This window comes from Falco naumanni, chromosome 1 (genome assembly GCF_017639655.2).
Source record: "Falco naumanni isolate bFalNau1 chromosome 1, bFalNau1.pat, whole genome shotgun sequence".
In the NCBI taxonomy this organism is placed as follows: domain Eukaryota; kingdom Metazoa; phylum Chordata; class Aves; order Falconiformes; family Falconidae; genus Falco; species Falco naumanni.
In genome coordinates, this window is record NC_054054.1 from 23164087 (window position 1) to 23190117 (window position 26031).

Consider the following 26031-nt stretch of genomic DNA (forward strand, 5'->3'; position numbering starts at 1 on the left):
CAGCTATTCCTCAGACCGCTAGATCTTTTTCCTTTGAAATATTAAATCCCCAAACCTGCCATTTTCTCTCTGACAGTGACATTTCAGAGAGAGAGAGATGTCTCATTCATCACTACATCAAAGTTAATAACGATTGGAACATGAAGCCAAATGAGGATTTCCGCAAAGCCACCCCGTCACAGAAGACAGGGCAGTAGCAAAAACTGCCTCTGCCTCCCTCTCCTGCTCCAGTCCTGACCCAGTGTGCTGACTTTGAGCCCTGACAGAGAAGCAGCAGCTGGCACAAGGCCAGTTCAGCACCTGAGCTGTCACAGCAGAAAACAGGTCCCACACAGACAGGATCCTCTGAAAGTCTGTACCTTCAGCAACAGCAAGTGCAACAGGGTTTTTCCCTTGCCTATCGTACGTAGTGCAAAATTTGGCCTGAAATATTAAAGAAGGGAGAAAGGAGAGAGAGGGGGAACAATCAATCAATCTGACACTCCTCATGTCTCTCAGTAGGGTCACAGTAGGTCAGAGACTACAGATACTCATTAATAGCCAGTAATTAGATAACCGTCCACCACAAATATACACCACTGCTTCCACTGAGAGCACAGATATTAACGGTGAGAACATTTGAAAAAAACTCTTAGCAGGAACGACTGTTAATTCATTTCAAAATTATTGATAAATTAGTTTATAGCATTGATTTATTTTGACACATTTTCTGAAACACTTCACTAGCTTTCTTGCTATGTGATCCAAGATTTTCTTACTGGTCTCTCGGGACAGGTGCTCTCTAAAGACCATGCTCACAGCATCGCAAGGGACTCCTGAGCTCCACGGTGACAGCATGGCTTGCTGTGACATTCACTGGGTGCCAAGTAGCTTCGGACTTCAATATACAGTTTAGGAAGTGAAGCTGAAGGACACACAGTTGAGACTCCTACTTGCAAGATGAAATTATCTCAGCAGCCATTTCTGTTTGGCTTCCTTCCTATTTTTTGTGCTCTGTGCTCAAGAGGCTTTAACTAGCAGCCTTTTATTTAATTAAAATTAAGATGCTGATCTAATTTTTTAAAAAGGAAGCAGAATAAAAGTGTAGCTTGGGAAAAAAAACTGCCTTACTGAGTCTTGCTAGACTTGCAAGTTACCACCTGCTCTATGATGAGAGATTACTGGGGAGCAGGGAGCGATGAAGCAAAGGGGGCAATGGCAGAAATTACTATTTTAATTCAGTTATACAATTCCCCCAAAACTGGTAGCTCTAGCAATTCCTGAACAGCTGTAACAGAAAATAAACTGAATGGAAGGTCACAAAGCTCTCTAGCTGAGGAGGAAGGAATGCCAATCATTAAGATATTCCCTTACTATATTAAGGACCACATGGGACTCTGTGCTCTTTAGCTGACAGGCATAGGTATTTCACTCCTCTCACTACTTACTAAGCTATTAGCATATTATAAAAATGTAGCCATGAGGATGGAGGCACACAACACAGTTTGAAGATTAAGCCACTTATGACCTTGAGGATGACATTTCCTTGTTCGGTATGAAAAGCCTAGTAAAGGAAAGTTTTCTTACAGTCTGGGGAGGCATAAAGTGCAAGTGCCATAGGGCAGAAACGAAGATTAAAAATAATAATTGTAATCACCCTCAGTCATTTTTCTTTCAATGTAGTTTAATTCATTATTTTCATTACACAATTTAGAAAGAAAAAAAAGGGGAAAAAAAGGCCCCAAAAGGACACTAATAACTCTTATTTCCTTCAATAATAATAATAAGAAAAAAAAAATGGGTAAGAAATTCAGATTAAAACTTGCAGTACCTCTTTCATTTTGTACTCTTCCAAGAGCATAACAAGGATGAAAACTTCTTAAGACAGATGCGAGGAGGAAGAATAGGGGCAAAAGGGAAGGAATGAGTGTGCAGCAGTAACACAGCTCCTTCATCTGTGTCATCTCCCCCCCAGAAAAACTTTCAGAAAAAAACCCGAAACCATCTCTTAGAACAAAAATGGAACACTCTGCTTGAACTACATGTTTTCCTCTTATGTTTCATCTTCTAGAAAAAGGAGCTATTGTTCACCATTAGCCAGCCTGCCTAGTAGCTGTCATGTTTAAAGGTGTAGCGTGCCTGCCGCACTCTGCCTGCCTCCCCTAGTTTTGACATATCTGCAGCAGGAACAGGCTCAGCCCTGAAAGCCCTGCCAGATTCATTAGGTTACCTCTTGCTTTCAGCAAGACTTATTAGTTTGCACATTATGCCTGTGGGTCAGAACTGGCTGGTGTCCAGCCAGCCTGGAAAATGGAGTGAGCAGGCAGGTCTGCCCGTAAATGGCAAGGCAGACATGCCCGCAGTCTGACTGTACAGTGGTTAGCACACCAATTACACAGATAATTTCCAGGCTTATATTCAGAAGGCCAAATTCAGAGTGAAGGCCATAATTCAAGGATGGTGCTGCTCCCCCTTGCCTTCCAGATATGAAATTTCTGAATCCAGAATCTGGTGGAAAATACACACAGGGAAGTTTTTTCCTGTTTGACTTGGTTTTAAGACAGAAACTTCTATTGGAAGTTGATCTATTTGGACTTTGCTTGTATTCAATTAAAAAAAACGATTATTGAATTAATAACCTCTGAGAAGAACAGCTCCAAAAGGAAAAGTCAACATATACTGTACCATGCATGGGATTTGCTGCACAAAGGATAAAATGCCCAACTGAATATCATCTAGGATTAAGCATAGATCTGGCATAGCATTGAGACTGGCCTATAATTTTCCAGATTCAACAGTTCAAAACAAGCTCTAATTCCAAAGTTACCTATTCTTATGCAAGCCATTTAATAAAAACAAAAAGCCAGTATTTGTTTCACTTTTAATCTATTCAAAGAAAACAAAGAATAGAGAACACACACACAGAAACATAACTCAGAAACATCACAATTTGTCTCATGTCCTGTAATAAACAAAATGTCTGGACTTTTTCTTTGGGATGGGGGGTGGGGGGGAGGGGCATGGAATAAGAATGGAGAGAGCCTGGAAAGATTTGGTCCAGAGTTCTGGAACAGTAAGGAATAGTCCCAGAGACCTTTGATTTGACAAAGGTCTCTGGGAATTTGACACTGACTACCACAGCAGAACTTCAGAAGTGTGTAATAAAGTGTGACTAAGCACAAGTTACACTCACTGCAGAAATAAATAATTTGCATTAGCCATAAAAATATATCTGCTTACACAAGTCTACGATCTTAAAAACGTGTGTGTGCATTTGCACAAGAAACTCAAAGTTATACCAAACACCCAGGTATTCTTTTCAACCACATTTCACTCTCATATCTTAATTTCTGAAGCAGAGCCATCACTCTGTAGCCAAACAGCTTTCTCCAGAGCTGCTTGAAACAGCATATTTCTTTTAAACACTTAATTTTTTTTGTAACAAGTTACATCAAAAACTATATTTGTATGCAAACCAAATTAAGATTTCAAAAACTCCTATCTTGAAAATGATACAGCATCATGTAATTTGCAATTTCTGGGCTTTCTTGACAGCAAAAGACGCTATTTTTTCCACATTAAGAATTGCTGACAGATGTTTGCCCCTCTGTTGTTAAACAAGTCTTGATAAAAATACACTCAAGTCTTAATAGAACTGGATGTACCCTAAGTAGGTTTTCCATTTGATCTGCTCTACGCCTCATAGGCTTTTTTGTCTGCTTGTTCTAGCACAATGCGTGTTTGGTACCACAACAGTGACAGCTGACAACTGTTTTTCCTGTTTGCAAAAGCTTTACCATTCAACTTGAACCAAAAGCATTTGTCATGTTGCATGGCAGTGAAGTAGATTTAATCAGATGAGGCCACTAGTGTTGTCAGTGCCAGGCCGAAAGAATTTGGTAGAACAAAAGCTGGATTTCTCTCTCTGGGAGTCTGGGCAGGGAGCAGCAGTGTATCTTTTTGAAGGCACCAGGGGGAATTTTAAGAGGAGAAGAGAAAGAATGCAGGAGAAAATTTTCATTACAGTTAAGTCAGAAAATAACTGTTCTTAAGTGACCAGCAGGATGCTCCTACCAGCTGACAGCACCACTGTCAGAATTTTGACAACATAAAGAGAACTTCCACATCCACCTTTCAAATGTTACTAAGATGAAGGAGGATACTTCCTATGCTCTATTCATATATATTTATATCTCCAGAATAATAAGCATCACCTGATACCCGGTCACATTCTGCAATGAAGGTGCAAACAATTAATCACAATGGATGGCCATCCCCCAAACTGCAGAAATGGTCCTCCAACGTATTCCATTAGAACTTCAAATTCCTTAGAAGTCTTAACACACACATTGTACCTCTTCTAGCCAATGTCAGTGACCACCTAAAAAAACAACCGCCAAACAAAACAAAAAAATACCCCACAAACCAACACTCCACTCAAAGAAAGGAAGTCTTCATCGTTTTGCATAGCCACCAATATTTCTTCCTCTCTGTATCCTTTTGGGTGATAGAGTCATTCCAGAACATTTACACACATAACTTAGGCTCAGAAGAAAAATAATAAATAAAAATAAACATGCAAAAATCAAGTTGAAGGCTTGAAGCATTTCAAACTCCCAATAGCGAGTGAAAAAAACCACAGCTACAACTTAGGAGCTTTGCTGATTTACATCAGACTAATACAGTCTCATCACAAAGTTCTACCTTGCTAAGAGGATGTTGGTGCAAAAGGAAGAAGTCCCACAACTAATATGATTTTAGAAATCAGACTGTGGTTCTGTCCTGCTACAAATTGGGATGGAGGGAAGGACTAGAAACACAACTTGTCTTAAAATTAGACCGTAAGACAACTTGAAAAACAAGGCATCCAAATTAATAGTCTATGTGAAGATTATCTAATCTTCTCGTGTGAAGAAGATTCAGCCTGTTATATCCACATCAGAGACAGAACAGGAAACCAAATATTTATAGTTAGCAAGAGAGTGGACACCAACAAAGTTGCCTTGATACTCTCTTGCATTATTTTAAAATGACAGTTTAAATCTCCCCAACGTTTAATTAGCTTGCTGCCAAAGGTCAGAGAAAGAGGTGCCTGGATTTTGTTTAGAGCGTGCTGGTATAGCTGGTTCTTTGGCACAACGAGCCCGGTTTTTGGCATTACTATGTTGAAAGCTGCCTACAGTACATTAATGAATTGGAGTTCAGCCCTGCATGAAGTGTTTCAACATTCACTCCAACTGTGCTAAAGGAATTTCCCATTTGCTTTTTTCCGCCAATTAGAGAGCCACTGGAACAAAGCACAGCCTTTTGAAAGGTGCAGCATGTCCTCAAGTCCTGCTAAGTCAGGGGGAGGTATGGAATATTTTGATCGGCCTAGAAGATAACCCTTACCTCTGAGAATCAAGTTGTAAGCAGAACACTATTTACTAAAGTTAGATGAGTTTTACAACATTTTTGTAACTTGACAACCTACAGGCACCACTATCCATCTAGACTTAATCTAGTCCTTCATCCAGGAGATGCAATAGTTAATGGGAGCTGATGAATTTTAAGAGACTTAACTCGCTTTCACAGATACTGGGTCACATCTTCAAGTACACAGAAAGCATGCATTTAAAAATCTGTTGTAAACACCTCAATACAACATTTAAGTGTTTGAAACCTCACTGCACCTGCAGACCATCCGGCTCTGAACCCAGCCCCACCAAAAGAGTGCTCACTGTTATAAGGCAACAGGCCCAGCAACTTTTATACATTTATTCTTGATTCCAAACTAGAGAAAATTAATTTTAGAAGACGTCAGAACCACTTCAGAAATGCCTTGCCATTTAATTTATCCTGAGTGGCCAGAAAGCCACCTAAAATCTGATATTTTTAAAATTAACTTAGAAAATGTGGAAATCAGATGTCTGCATTGACATGGTATGCTTTATTTGCATCCGAGGAAAACACTTGCTGTGCTTCTGGTTGTACAGTGCCACATGTCTCTCTGATTTCAGCTGCACAGCAGACAAGTCAGGAGATCAGGCCCGAGGGTCTGATCCTCTTGTTGCTAACGCTGTCAGTGGAGTACTTCCTGCTGTCTTTATTGCCTGCTGAAGCAGGTGAAACCCTTCACCACTGTTCAGTAAGCGTTCTCTTGTCACCAGAAGCATCCCCTCCTGCATCACCATTTCTGGATCTACCGTTCTAATTAAGCAGCATTCTACAAAAATTAGCAGAGTACACAAACCACTACTTTTATTTAGGGCACTCAGAAAATTGTGTTAAGATTATCATAATTAATTTCAATGCCTTCAGATTGAAAAATCAATTTGGTTTCACATCTAATTGATCTTTACACTTGCAGTAACAACTTCACGCCCAAAAAAGACACATTGCAAAACAGACTTAAAACATTGTTTCTTTGCTGTTTTGCATTGCCATTTTGTAATTAAGTTAAGATATCATGCTGTATTTGAACATTAAGGCAAATTATCATACCTTAAAGTACAGAAAACTAGTAACTGGTCAATAAAATTAGCACTGTCAAATTTTACATCACAAATACAGAACATTAAAACAAACCATTTCGACTAAGATAAGTTTTCGTGGCTTGGTTGGCTGAAATGGTATTTGAACAGTAGACTTCACTTCCACAGCAGTATAAACCAATGCTTGTTTGTTAGCCTCTTTTTCAACTTGATAGAAATTAAAGTTCTTACATTATTAATGAACTTTTATGCTTCTGAAAGTGAGCTTTTTTCCAGAAGACAATAACAGCCAGCCTAGTGCAAAGAAAAAAAAAAAAAACCTAAAAATGAAGCTGAATCTCCTCCAGATGTTTTCTATCATCAGTGAATTGGCATCAGTACCAAAAAAGTAGGATCACTCCTAAACACCTTATAGACCAACACATGGGATGCAATGACAGCAGGAGTAGTATCAGTAAGATAACTACTACAACCACATCCCTCCTTAGCATACAAGATGCATTTTACATTCCTTCTGTCAGTAATTTAAATATTTGCAAGCAGGTCAGGTTTTGTAGACTCAACACCAGAATTTCAGAAACCCCTTCAGAAGGGTAGCCAAAACCCCAGGGCCAGCCCCTGGGGAATCTCAGAGGACAGTGATGTGAAGGGAGACTGAAAGCAAAGATGGCAATCAAGGAGCAAAGGCGGCCAGAGAGGAAGTACAGTATTGGGCAAAAAAAGCCATGATGAGATAAAGCTGCAATGTTTTGTTTCACCTCAAGAAATGAAACCCAGGAGAAATTCCACCTAAGTCACCAGCTGCACCAACTGCAGCAACAAGAGAACCGCGTGCTTTCCTTGCCAAGCAGGCATGCACGCCTCCAAACTTGTTTGTGTCAGATGTTTTATTTTCCATTCCTGCCACCCAAAACTGCACCATTTACTTCACACTTTAAAAATCTTTTGAGTACCCATGCAGAATAAATCTTAATGAATCTTGTCTCAAACTAACTGCAGACAAAATTATAACTGACAACGCAATTGCAGAATAGATTTTTTAAAAAACAGAAGGAAGAATATTCCTCTAAAACTCAATCCCCATTCCCCCAGTATTTATTCTTCAGTTCCTTTTATATATTTTTTTCAGCACTATGAAAACAACTGGGACTTGTGTTTCAGAAATTAAACTTCCTATCTGTATTGGCACAGAAACCTGTGCAATCAAATTTCATCTTTATCTAGTCAAGAGAAACACAACAAACACAAGAATGACTGTTTGGTTGTCTTCTCAGACACGCCTCTTTCTTTAAATTCCTTAATTATTTTTTTCTTCACCACAACATTAATTTTCAGTTAAACAAAATGCAATTTCTCTTTGTTTACTAAGTCCTGATACCCAGGAAGGAAACAGCAGCTTAGAGGAGTTTTAGTTCCGAAGTCCTGAGCATTGCTCTCCTCCCGATTCCAAAAAATCGTTATTGATTCCAGCAAGCAATAAAAGCAGCACTGCTTACTTCTGAAAAATCTTACAAATGCATGCAAAGACCACATGCATTTTTATGTCCTTCTCAGGGGCACAAGCTAATAAAATATGAGGACTTCATTTCTGAAAAGCTGCAAGAGTCTATCAGGTTGCACCAGATACATACTGTTGTCAAAATGTCAGATTCCTTTTCCGGTGTATAGGGGTTTTGCACCTTCTGTAGGCTTCCCTGCATATATAGTCTTATATCACAACTTGCCATGCAAAAATATTCTTTTCCCATTTGAAATAAAAGTTATTTCTTATTGCAAATAGAAGGGAATAGCAGGCTACCACAAAATAGTAAGTGCAGTTGGCTTTCAAAAGGGTGCCTGTAGTTACGTAGAAAGAACACACACATCTACATCTCTCAAACATCTCTTTTCGATAATCTCCTCATGATCAGTAAAGGGAAGCACTAATCTCACGCATCAGACAATGGCTTTACTTTTCGATTCAAAGTAACTTTCTTAATGTTCTGTGTTCATTAAGAAGCAGCTTCCATTAGTTGGTCAAGAATTTTCCCACTAAATAGTTGGAAAACTCATACTGGTTAAAACTAGCAGATCTTCATCTCATTCTTCAGTTTTGATAAGTCCTTCGCAACAGACTTGGAATGGTTGCATCCATTCAAAACAGAGAAAAAGGCAACTTAGTAAAACAGTTACTCTAGTTGTTTGTGCAGAATATTAATTTTCACCTTTACTTGCTTCTCTGGAATGTCTCCAGGGTCTCTTCTGCATTGCTCTTCAACAACTGGTTCAAAGACTTATTTTTTAGGTCACACAAAAAAAAAACAAAAAAACACCCACACAAAAAAACCAAACCACAAAATCAACACATTCCTTATCCAGATCTATCCCTCATTATCTCACACACCAAGCCTTAGCAGATACACTTTCCTCCCTGTATCTCTGCCACTGTTAATTGGTATAAAAGAGTAAATTTCAAAATCTGTTTATTAGGCATATGGCCTTTAATGGTTTTGTTTTAATATTAGAAGGCCAAAACTGAGCTCAAAAAATATATATTAACTTCAGAAGAGTTGTGTTCTACAAGGTTACTGCAGGACAAGAGTTTGCCATAGCGGCACCCAGGATGGAAGCTGTCTCTACATCAATATTTTCAGCTCACTGTTGATTGGACAAGAGGACGAAGCTCGTGAGCATTTTTTTAACTTTACAAGTTTGTTTAATAAGTGATAGGCCTCTCCCCACACCCCTCTCCTCTCTTGTCTTTCAGCCTTTACAAACCCCAGAAGTAGTACTTGGCCAGCATGGCAGGTGTTCTGGTATCCAATGCTACTCCCCCGAAGTCTCTTACTGTTCTGCCATGTGGTACCTTTGTGCATGTGAATGTCACCGAGGATACACAGGCACCTCTGCCCTGAGAAGGAACCTTTCCAGTCCATGCTGGATATTTCTACTTCAAAATATTTCTCTAAAGATAGTTAGTAGTCATTGCAGGCCCTAAAGCACTAATACGATACAATGCAAAACATTAGTTTAAAATAGCAAACACCTGCACTCTGAATATTTCATCACTTGATGCAGGTGACAGAACAGGACACAAAAGGCATGTGAATGGCTTACGCACAAGTTGTATTGAAACACAACCAAAATTCAAATGTGATCAGAAGTCTTATGCTGTCCAAGAGCAAATCATAAAGTAAGATACTACCTAAATATAAACCAGGTCACAAAAATAAACAAGGTCACTTGCAGTCTTATCTGTAGCTTTCCACTGGCAAGCAAGTATAATAACAGAAAACCTGCCCCCAAGCTTTCCACATATTCAGGAGGTTCCTTATTCCCCTTCTCACAGTGACTCCCATATACGGCCCATATATCCAAAGGAACATAGGTTCATAAATAAAAGCAGACTATTCTCTCCCCAGCTCACCCCCCCAAAACAGCCCTGACTGGAAAAGGATGACAAAGCTGTTTTCCAGCAACTGTAAGACCTCCAGCATTTGGGTTTGGGTAGGGTCATAACCCATCCCTCCTCCGCCGAAGGACAGAACTGTGATAGCGACCCTGCATTCTGCCCAAACACAGGTCTTTACTCAAAAGGAGAGTCCTGATATGAACATCTGTTAACACATGAGAGACCACAATCACGGAAACAAAAGGAGTTTCCATTCTACCAGAGGAGATAAGCAACTCTGGGTCTTCCACATCTTAAACTAGTGTCCTAAGCCCAGGTTACAGAAATTGAGGGGTTAATAAGAAGTCACCACATCTTTCTGTATTTTCACCAATTTGAACAAAAAATCTGACTCAAATTTTACAGGTATTAGTACAACTCTTCCATTAAGGATAACAGTTTAGTCCTTACAACCTTTTAATTATTTTTTACTCTTTAAAAAGCATGAAATTTTCACATTACCTTTAAATATTTATCAACATTTTTAGATGAATATTTCATGCTGATTTTAAAGAATACAGTAATTTTTCATAACACTTCTGTTGTTAAGTACAAAATTTCAATTCTACGCTCTCAGGTGTGCTCTCAGTACAATGAAAAGGAATTTTTAATCTTGTACAAAGCCGACTATAAACATTGACTACTACAGAGAAATAATACATTAAGGATGAGTTTTTTTAAAGCTACTTAAGTTATTAAAGAGCCCACACAGCTCCCATTTAAATTAATAGAAATTGCATGTCTGAATCTCATAAGCAATTTTGAATACTTCATTATTCTATGAAAGATTCTCCCGGTTTAAGAGTAGTAAGTTTAGAGTAATAAATCGATAACATATTATCTCTGATGTACAATGGAAAGACTTCTCAAAGCAAAGTGAGCATTTTTTGAAGATGCTACAATTGTCCTTTTTTTCTACCCACAGAAAAAAAAACTCACTGTATAGTACACTCACTTTTGCGACAAAGCTTTACAGACAAGCAAACACAATAAAATTTAAAAACTGTCTCATTTCCACATAAGCTATAACACTTAACTACTTGCTTTCCCTTTCTGCTTATGATCTTTCATTTGCAAAACAGATGTACAACCTAGATAAAGCAAATGAAAGACAAGTTTCTGAAATGCATGTTTGCTCTCATCAGATAGCAATATCTTTTTCAGCCCTGTCCCTCTCCCTCTTTTTTTTTTTTTAAAAGGTCTTTAAAAGCTGCCAAAGAAGCAACAGAGGAGTAGTAGTGCTGCCATTCAGACTGATTTAAGGAAGGTGGATCCATAAATGGCTGAGACCATACAGTAAAACAGGTGCAAAGTTCTTCCTGTGATATTAAAGTAATTGGTGCAGCCAGTGTTGTTTGTTACATACATTTTGTATCTTCAAAAATAATACACCTGTTCAAATATTTAATTTAAAACAATCCTTTATATTGCCATAAATGGTTCTAACCATCTATATTTTTTCACAGACAGGTACAATGGAGAGCTGAGAACAGACATTTTAAAAAAAAGTTGGAAAAATATTTATTAAAAGCCCAACACATTTTTAGTTGAAAAAAATTATTTGGACTACATTTCTGAAATATCAAGGTTATCATTTAACCAGTGATTACTTTCACATGGAAATAATTAAAGTTATTTTATTTCACAAGACCTAAACATATGACATGTTAATATAATTGTCACTGCACAGTTCTTAAAGGCACATTTGAAGACTTTAGATGCTGTACATCCTAACAGTCAACTAGAAGGCTTAAAAAAGCCTGGAAAAATCCAGTTAAAGTTGTAATAGCAGCTTAGTACATTTAGAAACTAAAACATTAATGTTCAAAACACCTTGCAGATATTGCTCCTTCTCACAAAACTTTGTCAGTGCACTGACTTTATTAGTCTTACAAACGACACAGGCTAATTAGGAATTCTTCCTTTTATCCAATTTAAGTTCCATTATTGATATTTCAGCTGTCTATGGGTCACAGTTTAAAGCAGAACACATCAACCCTGCTTAAAGCCCATAATTTGCAACAGAGACCATAGAATTGAGCAGTTTGATGAAGTAAGCATGACAGTCTCAACTGGCTTGGAAACTGATGTCAAACCACCCTCACCTCACTTAGGGCTTTCTCTAGGAGCACTTTGTTTACCAGTGGCAAAAGCTTTATACCAAGTTTTAGAGATTCCAGACCTCAGTGGTTCCTATGCTAATTCTCACTGAAGCAAGGAAATACAGAAACGGTAGCTAATGTTAATACAGAATTCAGATGGCTTGCACTTTCTTTGCTCTCAAGAAAGGCTAAAGATTCTTTTATATTTAAGGATATTCTCGTGTTTTGTAGTCATAAAATACTTTAAAAAGCAAATAACAAGCATCCAAGTACAGGGGGTAAAAAAGCATGAAAAACTATGATTTTTTTTTCAGAAAATAAGAAGGGGAACAGGGGGAGAGTACTTGAATATGCTGTGCTACAGTGGTCATTACCAACATGTCCATCAGAATTCAATTAACATGGACATAAAATATCAGGATATAAACAACAGACTGTGCTGTGAAATCTTAAGAAATTACTGCTATTTGCCAGTAATTTGATCAGCAAAAGCAAATTCTGTTTATCACAAGTGTTGACACTGTGTTGCAATGTTTTGCTTTTCAGTTGTTTAATCAGCTGAAGTAAAAGAAAACAAGAAACATTTTCTAATTTCACACTCACCTTCTACTCAGTACTGCTTGCATTAAATACTATTTACATGGAATGATCAAATCCAGACAGCAATTTAATCTGAATAATAGGTTCAGTTTTTACAGAATTTTAATTTTCAGCAGAAACAATTTAGAATCATTTTCAAATAGGTCTTTGCTCTTTTCCCCGAAGACCTGAATTGTAGTATTTCCCAAGTTCTTTGAGTTTTCATTTTAGCATTCTCTGCTGAAGTGACCACGAACCTATGATCAAAACCACATCTTTAATAGTTATGCCCCAAATAGTTTGCAGTATATCTACATGGTAACTTGCACTGCAGAGGTCAGGTGTTTCACAGTAACTTAAAACTTTACGTATACTTCTCATACATCAGAAGTATTTCATGAAATAAAGACTCCCATACATTAAAATATACAGTCCTTTCTAGTTGTAAACCAACTGAGATTAGTTTTACTTCACTGTGTTTAGAAGCCATCCTAACATCCACATCAAACGCTCACTTAGAGTAGGCAGGTGGCAATAATAAGAAGGAAGATAAGCTGAGGCAACAAAGAAAAAATAATGCATCAATTCATGCATGTCACTCAAACCATAAGGACATTTGGGAAGATGGACTGATAGCATTATATCATTCTGTATTATATTCATCTTTTCTCTCCTTCATTTCCTCAAAATGGAAAGCTGCCACAATAATGTTATTTTTCAATACAAGTGAATTTATTATAAACACTAATTTTGTGCACAACACAAATTAGTATTTGGATACATCTCACAGACTGCACACTGTACATATGACACAGCAGTGATTTCCAAGAAATAGGTTATATGAGAGTAGTCAACATCAATATCTCCTGTATAAGAGAAAGGTGATTCCAGATTCATCTAATAAGATTCCCTTTATGGCAACAAAAAGCATGAGTTATGTACATAAAATCTCTTTGAAGACTTTACAAACAGGAGGTAAGAAAAAATGGGCAAGGGAATAAAATGCTACCTTCACACCTTGCAGCTCCATACATATATATACACGGAGGAAATATTTTTAAATATAAATATGCATGTATATACACACACAAGTATATTTCTCCATCCTGAGAAGTGGAGACACTGTAGTTTAACTCCTTAAAGGGTAACAGCAAATATGTTCCCAAGCACTTGCTTTTGCCATCAAGCTGAAGTTAATGCCAAGAAGTAAAACCAAAATAAAATAAACCCAAGTCTTGCAACCTTGAAAGCTATCACAGAACAGCTTTGTCATCCATTCACTCTCTCTGCTTACCATTCCACAAGCAGTGAAAGAATGCAAGTCACTTATGATACCTGTTTACAAGTATGCAATTCTTGCAGTTAGTTTTAACATGTTTCTATGTCATCTTTTTTTCCCCATAGAATTTTATAACCAAATTGTCCAAATGTGTTTTTCCCCCTCATTCCTGCTGTGAAAAAGCCCTTTAAAAACAAAACAAAACGCTAGCTTTAGCCAACCAGGAAAACAGTGACACTACCTATATGCTGCCAGAGATTATTAACTATCCAATTAAAAAAAAAAAAAAAAAGTGTCTTTGATGGATATCAGTCACATAGCCTGTAAATCTTGCAGCCATTCTACTTTTTCCTTAGGCTGCAGTAATTAAGACCCAAGGTATAAGACACATGGACACATGATGATGAACATGTGGTTGAGATGGTCTCAACCACGGGACAAGTATAACAAGTAGAGGAATGATCAGATAACAAAACCCTTTAGACAGCAACTATGCACAGACATAATCAAGTTCTGCTTCCATACAATAAATGGAGATCAATAGAATCACAGCTGAGAGATTTTTCCCTGCCTTTCATCAAGACCAGAGCATCCTGGACTTCAAAAGCTCCCTTTTGAACCCAAACAGCTAGTGAGAATTTTCAAGAAAATGCATTTAGTCTAAAACATTCTGAACACCATTAGAACAGATGGTTGTTGCAGTCACTAATCTAATGAACTGGAAGCTTTCCTATCCATTTCACACTTCTTCCACTTCCTTGGGGTGGAAGGGCCTCAAGCGTACATCATCTCTTCACTGGTTTGCCCTCTTTTTCATAGCCAATGTAATAGCTTATGTTAACTAGCAACGCAATGCATTTTGCTTGAGATTGCTGACAAGTGGTTTCAGTAACACGACTGCAGTCATTTGATCTATAGTCATTCAGGCACCACCCAGACACAGGTTAAAAATTCAAAGAAATTAATTATAAAGTGTATTATCATTCTGTAAATCCATACAGATAAAGTGGGGAAAAGACCCAACATATCAAATGTTTTGATGGTTTTGTCCCCGCTTTGATGAGGGAAAAACCCAAGAGAAATCATGAGATAAAACCCTTGGACAATGCTACATGCTTTCCAGAGATCCACCACCGAAGATTATACACAACTCCCAGATATTGGCAGTTAACCAGTAGGACATAACAGAATGATTGTCTAAAAGCCAGCACAACTAGCCAGACACGATAAAGAATCAGATGTTGAAAATGTTAGGAATCAGGTCTTTAAAAAAGCTAAAATCCAGCTCAAATCAGTGAGACTGTGTGTATGCTGTGCTTCAAGCCTTTTCACCTGGGCCCCAGCAAAGTTCACATGCTTCAAGTTCTGAAAACCAAACAGAAAAAACTCCACACCACATAAACAGTAGATTGTTGGAAAAATTAAATATATCCAAAACCATTTTTATTTGCTGCTTAACAACCATTCTCTTGGAAAGACAAAAAGAGGCAAGAGACAGGAGGAAGATCTTGAAAGTCATTCTTGTATTGCACACACTTCACCACTGGACACCCCTCAGCCCCCGGCATCCCAAGCTCGCTTAGTGCTTTGTGCTGGACTGACAGCAGGGAGGCTTGGGGGTAATTTAAGAGATCACTCTTTATGCTCCCTCAAGGTACAGAGCTGTATAGAAATCTCAGTAGAAAACACGGGATATTTTCGTATCCCTTTGGGGCAAACGAAAACATCTCCTGCAGTGGCGTATACTGTGCCATAGGAATGGCAGTAGCTGCAGCTCTATACAATCAGGGAGTCATTTCAAAGACTAGAAATAGAAACCTTTTTAAGTGCTTGTACACCATTTCCCCATATTATTATGGAACACTAACAGCTGAACACTGCTTACCTCCTGGAAAAAAAAACATTTTTCAAAATTAAACCAATAATTTCTTCCATAGTACAGGATAATTTTGTTTCAGCAGTGTATGCACTCCATCTATTGCCTCTCAATCAATCGTTCAAAATCCATTTTACTGAACAAAAGAGAGAGCTGAAATGCTTTATCTTCCTAAACAACGTATCATAAAGGACCTAATGTGTCAACTGTAGGAAGCGACAAGCATGCAAATGCCTGGGAGCAGTGAGCACTCAGGGCAAGAAAAGAGCAAAGGAGGGACCCAGTGAAGATAACTTACTGAAACAAGTCTCGCCAATGCAAGAAGCACTTTGATTAATGGATTTAATTGTATTTATAAAGATTTCTGCTGTCTCTCTGAACCAAAGCAGCACATCTATAAAAGCTGAAAAACGTCCTGGAAGGCATCCTAACTGACATCTTCCTTTCCAGGCATGCAGCCTACACCAGTCCCTGCAGCACAGTGTTGGGCAGTTTGATCCAGCACACATCACTCCCAGAGGTCACAGCTAGGAAGCATGTAGAACCAGCGGTGGCTAGGCTTCCCGAAACAGGTACACAAGAGGCAGCAGCTGGCTGCGGAGCATAAGCTCCATACTGCAGAACTGGTTGTACCTTTTTGTCTTTATGATCATCAGATCAGAACCACAAAGCAAACTGTGGTATGGAATCAGCCCAGCTGTTCTGCAGGTCAGAGCACAGACATATAAATAGGAGCCCTCTCTAACTGCAGGCAGTTAAGATTTTAAGTCATTGTCACTATTTAAAAAGACTGAGAAATGAAAAGAGCCCATAATGCCATGTTTACTTCAGCTCAAATCATAACATTGATTTCTCTGCTTACAAACCAACTCTCAAATCAATTCATCTTTTTAAAAATTGATAAATGCTTATCGCTAGTCATCATCAACTTTCTGTTCAAGAAATAAATAGAAACAGGAGCTCTTATAAATAGGTGCTTCCTTTTTAGTATCAAAAGCATCCTGAAAACTGTATTTGCTGTGTAAGGCACAATATATAAAAATCCTTTGCAGCTAATTTTGTAGCTTCCCTCTAGGTAGATTATAATTGTAAACCATAACTGATTGAAGTAATCTGCACATGCTGAGATCTCACCCTTGCCTTATGCCTTTTCACAGGAAAAGCAAGAAGAAATAGCACTAGGTTAGGTTGTCTCTCTAGAACTTCAAATAGCAGATGGGAAAACACATAGTGGAGATGTTTCTTACGCAGTTAAAAAATATATACTGCCATCAATGAATCTCAAGAACTTGAGTAGGACTATATTACTACTACAGCCTCAAACCTGTGCTCACCCACAAAATAAAAATCACAATAGAGCTCAACTATTTTTAACAGTGTGTTGAATTAGCGTACCATAGAAGAAATAAACCTAAGGGATCATCATCTTGTGTTTTTCTTAACATACGAAAAATGGCTTTAGATTCAAAGTAGTCATCTTGATAAACAAGGTTTTCAAGAATTCTGAATTTTATAGAAAGTGCTCAAAATTCAGTGCCTTTTTTTAATGAGATGTGTTAAGTTCTCTGTCCCTAATTTTCTAAAATTAATTTTCAATGAGCTAAAGGACAGTGAGTCAAATTTTCTAGTTTACATACATATGTACATGTATATATATATTTACATATGTGTATGTATGTGTGTATTTTTGTATATATTTTATATATATATAAATACATATTTTTAAAACTTACTTGCTTCTGTTCTCCAAACCACACTGCAAAGCTGGGAAAAGTGTAAAGTGAAAGCTTTTGCCACGAAAAAATAAAAATAATGGGAACAAGTGAAGACGATCCAAAGCAAGTTCAAGTTTTAGAAATGACATGGAAAGCATTTTCAGGCCACTAGTTTAATAAGAAAAGACTTCTGCAACCTAAAGCAAAACAAATTACATAAACGCCTCTGAAATTAAACCTATGGCCCCAAAGGAAGGTCAATAAAATAGCACAGGCAGTTAAGTGACAAGTCTCAGTTTGAAGATGGGAGGGAGAAGACGTGTTGTGGGAGGTGGGAAGGCAAAGTTGTCTCTGGAAGTGGAACAGGTGTTCCGTTGAAAAGCTAAAATGGCAAAGCTAGCCAAGTAAAAACATCAAGCTCCAAATGTACAAATTACTGATATTCTTTCAAATTGAACATATCAAAAAACCAAACCCATTCCAGATGACGATGATGATAGCAGACTCTGCTGAAAGAAGATAGTTTACACCTGTCAGGAGGGGAAGACACCAAAAAGCCAGCACCACCGAGGGAGGCTGGGTACTGCACAAGCTGCTGAACTCCCTGAGCTGCAATCATGCTTCAAGAGCGTGACAGTCACACAGACAGAACCACATCCTTCCCACCTCCTGCTCAAAATGCCCAGCACACATTAACACTCCAAGTGTGAGGTTTCCCTCTGCAGCCAACATTGCTGAGCTTTGTGACTATAGTGGGAATACATGCTGAAAAGCAATGGATTTAACAAACAAACAAAAAACCAAAACAAACTACCACCACCACACAACAGAACCACATCTACATGACTGGTATGGGTTTTCTATGATCATAAAAATAACACCATTTACAATAAGATGTTAGATACAAGATAATAAGAAGAAAGTATCTTAAATAGTCTATGCCTAATTGCTGTGCATCATGACCCATTTAGGAGGCCTAACTTATAATTAAAGTTGCTGCATGGAGTTTAAGAACTTTCTGTTCTGTTTAATTAACCAACCTTGATAAGGTTGTTCTATCGAAACATAAATATTTTGCTTCCAAGCAGACAGATGTCCCACCTATCTACACTACCTTATCAGTTTATTCTCCTAAGGGTGGGCTGAGATGATGAAGCTTAAAATGGAACTTTGTATATATGTATTAATTTGAATATAAGAGTTCATATAGTCCAAGATAATCAATTTCTTCCACTTCGTCAAGCACTTCCAATGAATGGGACTGAACTATGTTCAGGAGTTAAACCTTCCAAAACTTAAATGCCTAAATAATTTCAGGTTACAATAGGAGCAGTCACAGGAGAAGTTTGCATGCCATTGTCCCCAACACATAGGAATTACATAGTTAAGTCCTTCACACAGTATGCATTATCTTGTCATTGGTAAGATACAACAAAATTCAGGTTTTTTTGTCATTTGACATGTTAACATTAACAAATACTAGTTCGTAATTGATGATGAACAAAGGCTTTTCTCGTAGTTGCCCCAAATGAATAGTCAGGGTTTACTGCCAAATTTAAAACGTAGTCCCTTTAGCTGCACATGCTTACTTGTAAGCATAGCGTAGTATGAAGCATATTTGTAGGGTAGGTTTACAAAGCATGTATTCTCTAGTCATGTATAGAGCACGCATTCTCCAAATGTTTCGTTTGATACTGCATTTATATGGTCCTCTTAGAAATGGTTGTAACACATTAATCTTCACAGCGCCCCATGAAAAAAAAGGAAGTATCCTCAACCCCAGTTTACTGAAACATTTAATGACTTGCCCCGGGTCACACAGGAAATCTATGGTGATACAAGGAATGGCTCCTGGGATCTCAGAAATCCCATCTCAATATTCAGGCCACACTACCATCCGTCCTCAGCTGTACTTAATACAACTAAATTACTGATGGCAACAAATAGCAGAATCTGACTTTCAGATGAGCTGGTTTGTACAATGAGCCAATCCATAACTTTTGTCTCCTTCAGACACTTAGATAGATGGGCTGTATGCCCAGCATGTTATAATAACCCTGAAAAGCTTTTGGCTCAGACTGCAAACACATTAGCATTAACTTAAATCTGCTGCTTTGTTTACTATATGAGATATCTGCTTATACTCTATGCCTAAGTGATACCAATTAAAGAGACCCAAGTACAGAGTTTACAGAACAGTTTACAGCATGAGACTAAAGCTACCCACTAATACAAAATTTAAACTTTATCTAGTAAAGTGTTATGGTCTGACAGTCACCTTTTTCTTTCCCAGTCATGGACTTGTCATGATTTACATTCACAACCTTCACCAAAAAAGTGATTCAGAAAGCATTAGAAACTGAGCCCACACCTACTGCTTCTGAAATGGATTAACGTGTCTCCAGTCTTGCATCCACATGACTGCAGATTACAGCAAAGCCACCCTTGATTTTAGCTGCCGGAGAGCAAGACAGGAAAAAAATCACTGAAAATTCTGCTCTTTCAGCTGTTTGAACCCATTACAGAGTCCACACAGCCATACAGGTATTAGAGTAAATCACTCGGTGGGAGAGGACATCATTCAGTAACAAGAGGCTTTTCTTATTTCTTTAGAGTTACAAATGTAGCAGGCCTAGAAGAGGTCTAATTACACTCAGAACACCCAAGCAGCACTGGAAGCAATAATTTATTGTCCATATCAGTATAGCTTAATGCACAGGCTGAAAAGACAAGTCAAGGATTGTATCTGGACCACTGAATTACCCACAGCTTGCTAAGGCAAACAGATTGCTGCAAGGCAACAAAGTAATCTGACAAAACCATAAGCAAGATATACAATAAAACCACACTTTGCTTTTACTGGTTTGTAGTGAAATAAGGAAAAGGTAAGGTATGATTTTATTATTATCATCATTATTTTAAAATGCTTAGAAACAAGTCCAGGCATTGTTACCAAGACAACCTGCTGGAATCTAGTCACTAATTACCCAGATGGGCAGCTAGGGAGCCAACGGAAAAAAAAAAAAAAATAATAATCTATCCAGGTCAATGGAGTGGTTTTTATCAATTGTTGCGGCCTTCAGATCAAGCCCTAGAATACCAGTGCTGGCCTGACTAGTACTGGCTTATCCTTTAAATTCAAGCAATAATTACCATTCGGTGCCAACCCTTGCATGGCTTTGCCCTTCTGACAGCACATAGATGTGGAAATAAGAATTACATACGATGCAAAAACAAAGTAGCATAGAACACAGAATGGCAAAAGAGCTATTAAAATGTGTTTTCTTGCTTTTCTGTACTAGCCAACTCTTCTGCCTTTTGCTCAAAAAACTCCACTTTTTGGGTAGCACATGTGGAACATAGACTCATGGACATATTTTCCAGCAGCTAATACATGCTACTTTGCTTCCAGCAACATCTCCACAAAGATCAAGTCCATTTGCAGAAAAACGTGAGAAAGAAACAGCAACAGGAGTATTTCACAGGCACAATCCCGTATAAAGTCACTCAATAGTTCAAGCATGTTCTTAGAATGTGTTTTTCCTCTTCAACACTCTACCACAAGTAAAAACACAGTAAAATAACTGAGACTAAATTAGGGAAGATGAATTTACATCACCAGTAATTCCCCAACCAATACAAAAAGATAGGAAGCTAGAAGCAAAAGTTAAAACAATCTGTATTTCCAACAACTGACACGCCCAAGGGCCTTATTCCATGCTCCATCCTCAGCTTCTGCACAGTCAGAACCTGTATACTGCTGCCAATGAAGCCCAAAGCCTGTAAATCGTTTGGTAAAGCACCTCACATGAATAGCCTCTACGTTCAGCTGTTTAACATCAGAAACACTAACTAGTGTTGCTTGATCACATTATGACGGAAATTAAATAGGAAGCTTAATATGTTTGTCTATTATTCAGGCTCCTTGAGGAGAAAGAAAGGAAGGGAAGAAAACCGCAGGAACTGAGGACATTTTGCTTCCCTTGAGCCCTCGTTTAAATGAGCAGAAGAATCAGAAACCCCGACAATCTCCTCTAGCACCCCCTTCCCACCACACTAAGGGGAAAATTCTTCTGGACAACTCTTTACAGAGGATACAGGAATTATTGACAGATCTCGCTCTGCATCTTCCCAATCAGCACGATGATTATTCTTACCCAGGGACTGCAGAGACGCAGAGTTTGGCACGGCTGAGGCAAGCCCCCCTTCCATGCAGTTCTTCCAAAGACGCAGCAAGAGCACCTACGCCTCCCACCTCCTCACTGCTCCGGGATGTCACGGAAAAATCTCTCCTCTTCTAGAGATTCAAACGGAGGCTCACTAGCCGCTGCCCCGGCTGCCTGACACATTACTTGGCCAGAAGGCAGACTTCCTGCTTCTACTGGGGGTGGGGGGGTGGGGGAAAGAATACCGATTATCCCTCTCTGCTATTTATTTCAATAGTTTCTTACACAGCACAAGTTCTGGGGTTCCCATCGGCGAACACCAACGGGAAGAAAAAAAAAATATATAATCATCACATCACCCAAGCCACAGCCAACAAAATACCCTTACGACGGTCCTAGACAGAAAGGGACCCCAATAACTTACGCACGGGTGTATTTCCTTGCTCAGCGCCGCATTTCAGAAGCGTCCCTGCACAGCAAGCGGCGATCCTCGGCTGCCGCAAGCCGCGGGCGCAGCCAGCCCGCCTCCCGCTGGTCCCTGCGAGTGACAGTGCCGAGCAGGGAAGCCCTCCCTCTTCCCTCCCTCTCCCGGCATGTCAAAGCCACCTCACGCCAAATCTGAAGCAGGCGCACGCAGGGAGCCCGCGGCCAGCCGCAGGGCGGTGGGGATGGCCGGGCGCTGGCTGCCAGCCGCGGGGCGCTGCCGGGCTCCCGTGGGGGGAGGCTCCCTGCCCGCGCCGCGGCCGCGGCCACGGCCCCCCGCTGTACAGCGCGCCCGCAGCGGGGCGCTGGGGCTGGGGCAGAGCTGCTGCCCCCGGACAGACGAACACGCGTGGGGCTCCCCGACGTGCCGGCCCCGGCTGGCGGCCCCGTTCCTGCGGGCTCCTGCCGCCGTTTGCCGAGCGCGGCTCTTGGGGTGCAAGCTCTTACCGGGGGGAGGGGAGGGGAACCACGCCGATGCGGAAAAAGCAGCGTCCAACAGGCTATAATAGACACCACAGAGAGGCACAGCTGCTTCCTTCTCCCCCGCTCCCCTCCTCCCCCCATCAGCGGGTAAGGGGGTACGACCCTGACTTCAGAAAACGTCATTTGAAACAGCGCTGGCGAGTTACAAAAAGGCACCAACGGCAACAGTGCCAGAGCAGGGAGGGGGCACAAAGAAGAGGGAAACTGAGAAAAGCAGCTGTTTCACAACAGTTTTGCTGAGCCAGCGAGGAGGCTGGCCGACAAACGATGCTAGTTTGGTTTGAAAAGACATCTACATTTGCTTTACTGCTGCATTATAACACATTTCTGTGGCTAGAGCTCTGCTAAATTAACGATGCTTGAGGTGTAAAGCTAGAGTAAGAAAGTAAGCCTAAGCCAGCACCTCAAGTAGATCCAAAGGCAAAACTCTGGGAAAGGAAAGGCTGGGAGAACTAGGGACAGAAAGGCAGGCACGTCATGGGACAGGACTGACAGAAAGGAGATGGTGTGTCACCCCCAGCAGTGAAACACAACCCGATACAGAGAGCCCTGCTTCAACAGCTCCACACCCTGTTTCTCGACATGGTAGTTCACATGGTCTGAAGAGCAGTCTTCAGCCGCACCGACTGTGAAGGGCATCAAACACCGTGGTACTTGGATAAGACTATACAGGGAGGTTGCCTGGTTTCTCAAGAGGTAACTATCACAAGATTAAAAGGGAGCTAAGTCTTATAAAGTATCAAAAAGGTCCCTTGATACAAATGTCTCATTAACGTGGCTTTTTATTTTTTCCCCCGCCATGCCATTCTGTCTATTACTTTGGGGTTTTTTTCCCCCCAATGAACTTTAAGAGCTTTAAGGAACAAGTTTAATACAGAAAGCAGAAGCTAATTTAATCACAAGGATTTAGGTCAATTTCAGTTCAAGACCTAACCTGGTCTCAGTTAAGAAAATGGCTGAGTTTCCTGCCATTTTAATGGAGGACCACATTCTCATAATCACACATACAGCAATTAACAGGGTTTTCCAGACAAATATGCTACTCTAGCAATCCTTCATATGACAAGCCCAGATGCAAGAGCATCTTTTGTGCTTTTCGAGCACACTGCTGCAGTGAAGAGCAGAGCAGGTCAGTGAGGTATTGGTCACTGCCAAACAGAGGGAAATACAATGTTAGAAGGAAGGTCAGCAATGTTAGGACTTATTTTCTAAAGGGGTTTCAGAAAATACCATCATTTACAATAAAGTTCAAAGGCAACAGGTAGCACCTCTCATTCTTCTTCTAACATACCATCACTTCAGCAGAGAACAGACATAGTTTGGTGCTCTTCAATTTTACAGCTTCCTCAGTGCAGTAATAGGATCTATCAGTGAAGGGTACTAGGCATTTTCCCTTAGCTGTGTAGTTTTCTAAGAGAAAAAGCTCTGTATCAAGCACACAAAATCTTCCTGTGCAAGCATGGATCTTGAAGACTGAACAGTTTCAGCCCATAAGGTCTGATAACGTTAGTAAGAAAATATTAACCCACACATCAAAAAGTAACAGAAGATATACTTTGATGTGCTATTAAAATCAGAAGATTGGAGCAAGGGTTAAAGAGAACAGGAAGTATGAAGAAATGCAAAAATAGAAAGAAACTTGTTCTGTGACGCTGTATGCATTAGCGCTGGTCAGTGCTATCTGGAACTAATTCTGAGGAAGCTTTAACAGTTCTCAACATTCCTCCCATTAAAACTGTAAATTAATTTAAGATAGTTATGTTGCAATATTTTGTCCTTTATTTTACCATATCCTTTTCCATACTTCCCCCTCCTCTAAATTAATTGTCTTGTGCTTCCACACCACTGACATAAAATGACTAAAGTGACCTACAACTTCATTCTGAGACCAACGCAAGTGGCAGTATTCTTTGTGCAGCCTGACGAGACAGGGTATTTTTGAATCCTGCAGCACAAAACATGCACCAAGTCTAACAAAAAGGAAGCCAGGAATAAAGAAAGCTAGGAAATTGCTGCATCAAAATATGCGGCATGAAACATTCATTTGTTTTTCCCTATTCCTCCTTCTCTCATTTTCCAGATACATCTAAGTTGTTTCATTCATAGCAAATGAAATCGATAATGCTTTTAGCTCTGAGTACATAAAGAGTTCAGCATAATGCTGCACCCCTTTCAAATCTAACCCCTTCCGGAATTAAACAGGAGCAAATCCCAAGCGTATAAGAAATGCTGGAGCAGGCCCAGCATAGCCGTATAGGTTTGGGTTTTTTTTTTTAAAGTAAATACCTCTATCTCCACATACATTGGGACTCTGAAAAGGATGGAGAAAGCAACAATGTTTCAGTGCTGCTTAGTGGACTGTTGGGTGTCAAAGCAGCTAAAGTAAGAGACTCTTTCCTCTTGGCAGGGGGGAACAAGCCACTTCACTAGTTAAAGCTGTTCTTCCACACTTCATTTTTGGACATTTGAGCAGTCCAGTCTCCCTCAGTTACCGAGGCCTTGCCAGGGGCAGAACGGAATATGCCATTGAGCTCAAGCCACAGGCTGTGCTTTTGAGGCTGATAACTTGTGACTTGGCTCAGTAACAAAATAATTTAAAAAACCAAAAAACCACAACCCAAAAAACTAAACCAACAGGTTACTACCCAAAAACACACTTCAAGGAGGACACCGATACCCCCTGAAGTTAGAGTGTTCTTTCCATCAAGTTAGTCTTCCTTACAACATATCTAACAGAAAGAAGTGGCCAAACCAACCTGCAGAATGAGTAGTTTTCTCCTGCTAGAGAATGCTTAGAGGGTTTCACCATAAGAGTTCTCTTCTGCATAGTAACACACTACTAAAGCAAAGCAAAATATTTCTCTCCAGCACTATTCCCTTCAGAAATAAGCTAACAAACGCCAACTCCAACAAAAGCCCTTCATGTGCTATCTCCTAAACCACTGAACGAGGGACAATTTTCACCTTCCTGGCACAGCAAGCCACAGACTGAGAGAAGCACTTGCCAAATGTACATTAGCCCAGGTCTACATAACAGCTTTGCATTACTGTAGATCAGAGCCTTGGGTATTTCACAGGCAAGTTTGTTAGTTTGGGATTTTTTTTTTAAGTTCCATTCTTCATGAAAAAGTTACTTCTTGAAGATAACAGCAACAGCAAGCCTGGAGATCCCTCTCAAAAGGAACTGCTGCTAAAAGGATCAAAGAGAAATTTTCTATGAGAAGCAGATCCCTATTCTTCCCAGGGGAGTGTCCACCTGTAGAAAGATCAAGATGACATCTACCCACCCATTTGGGTCCTAGCCCACTCAAAAAACACCACCACAAGCATTATCTGTTTCCCGGTGCCAATTCTGTCCCCACCTTACCTATCCATTACCAACCCCAGAACAAATCCCATGGAGTCAGTTTCATCAGGTGATGGTGCTTTTCATCAGAAAAGCAAAGAAAAAGCATGGCACTTTTGT

The 26031-nt window shown here is 39.7% G+C and overlaps 1 protein-coding gene across 2 annotated transcripts in view; it reads right to left on the reverse strand.

The window, feature by feature from the left end:
* Window positions 1-22139, reverse strand: part of ANK2 (ankyrin 2) — a 355697-nt gene extending 333558 nt beyond the window's left edge. The window contains exon 1 of one of the 2 annotated variants that reach the window (XM_040584986.1): window positions 22028-22139. The gene's annotated coding sequence lies outside the window, so the exon portion shown is untranslated. Of the gene's footprint in view, window positions 1-22023 lie in introns of both variants that reach the window. The other variant, XM_040584977.1, reaches the window with a different exon arrangement.
* Between the last annotated feature and the right edge of the window lie 3892 nt (window positions 22140-26031).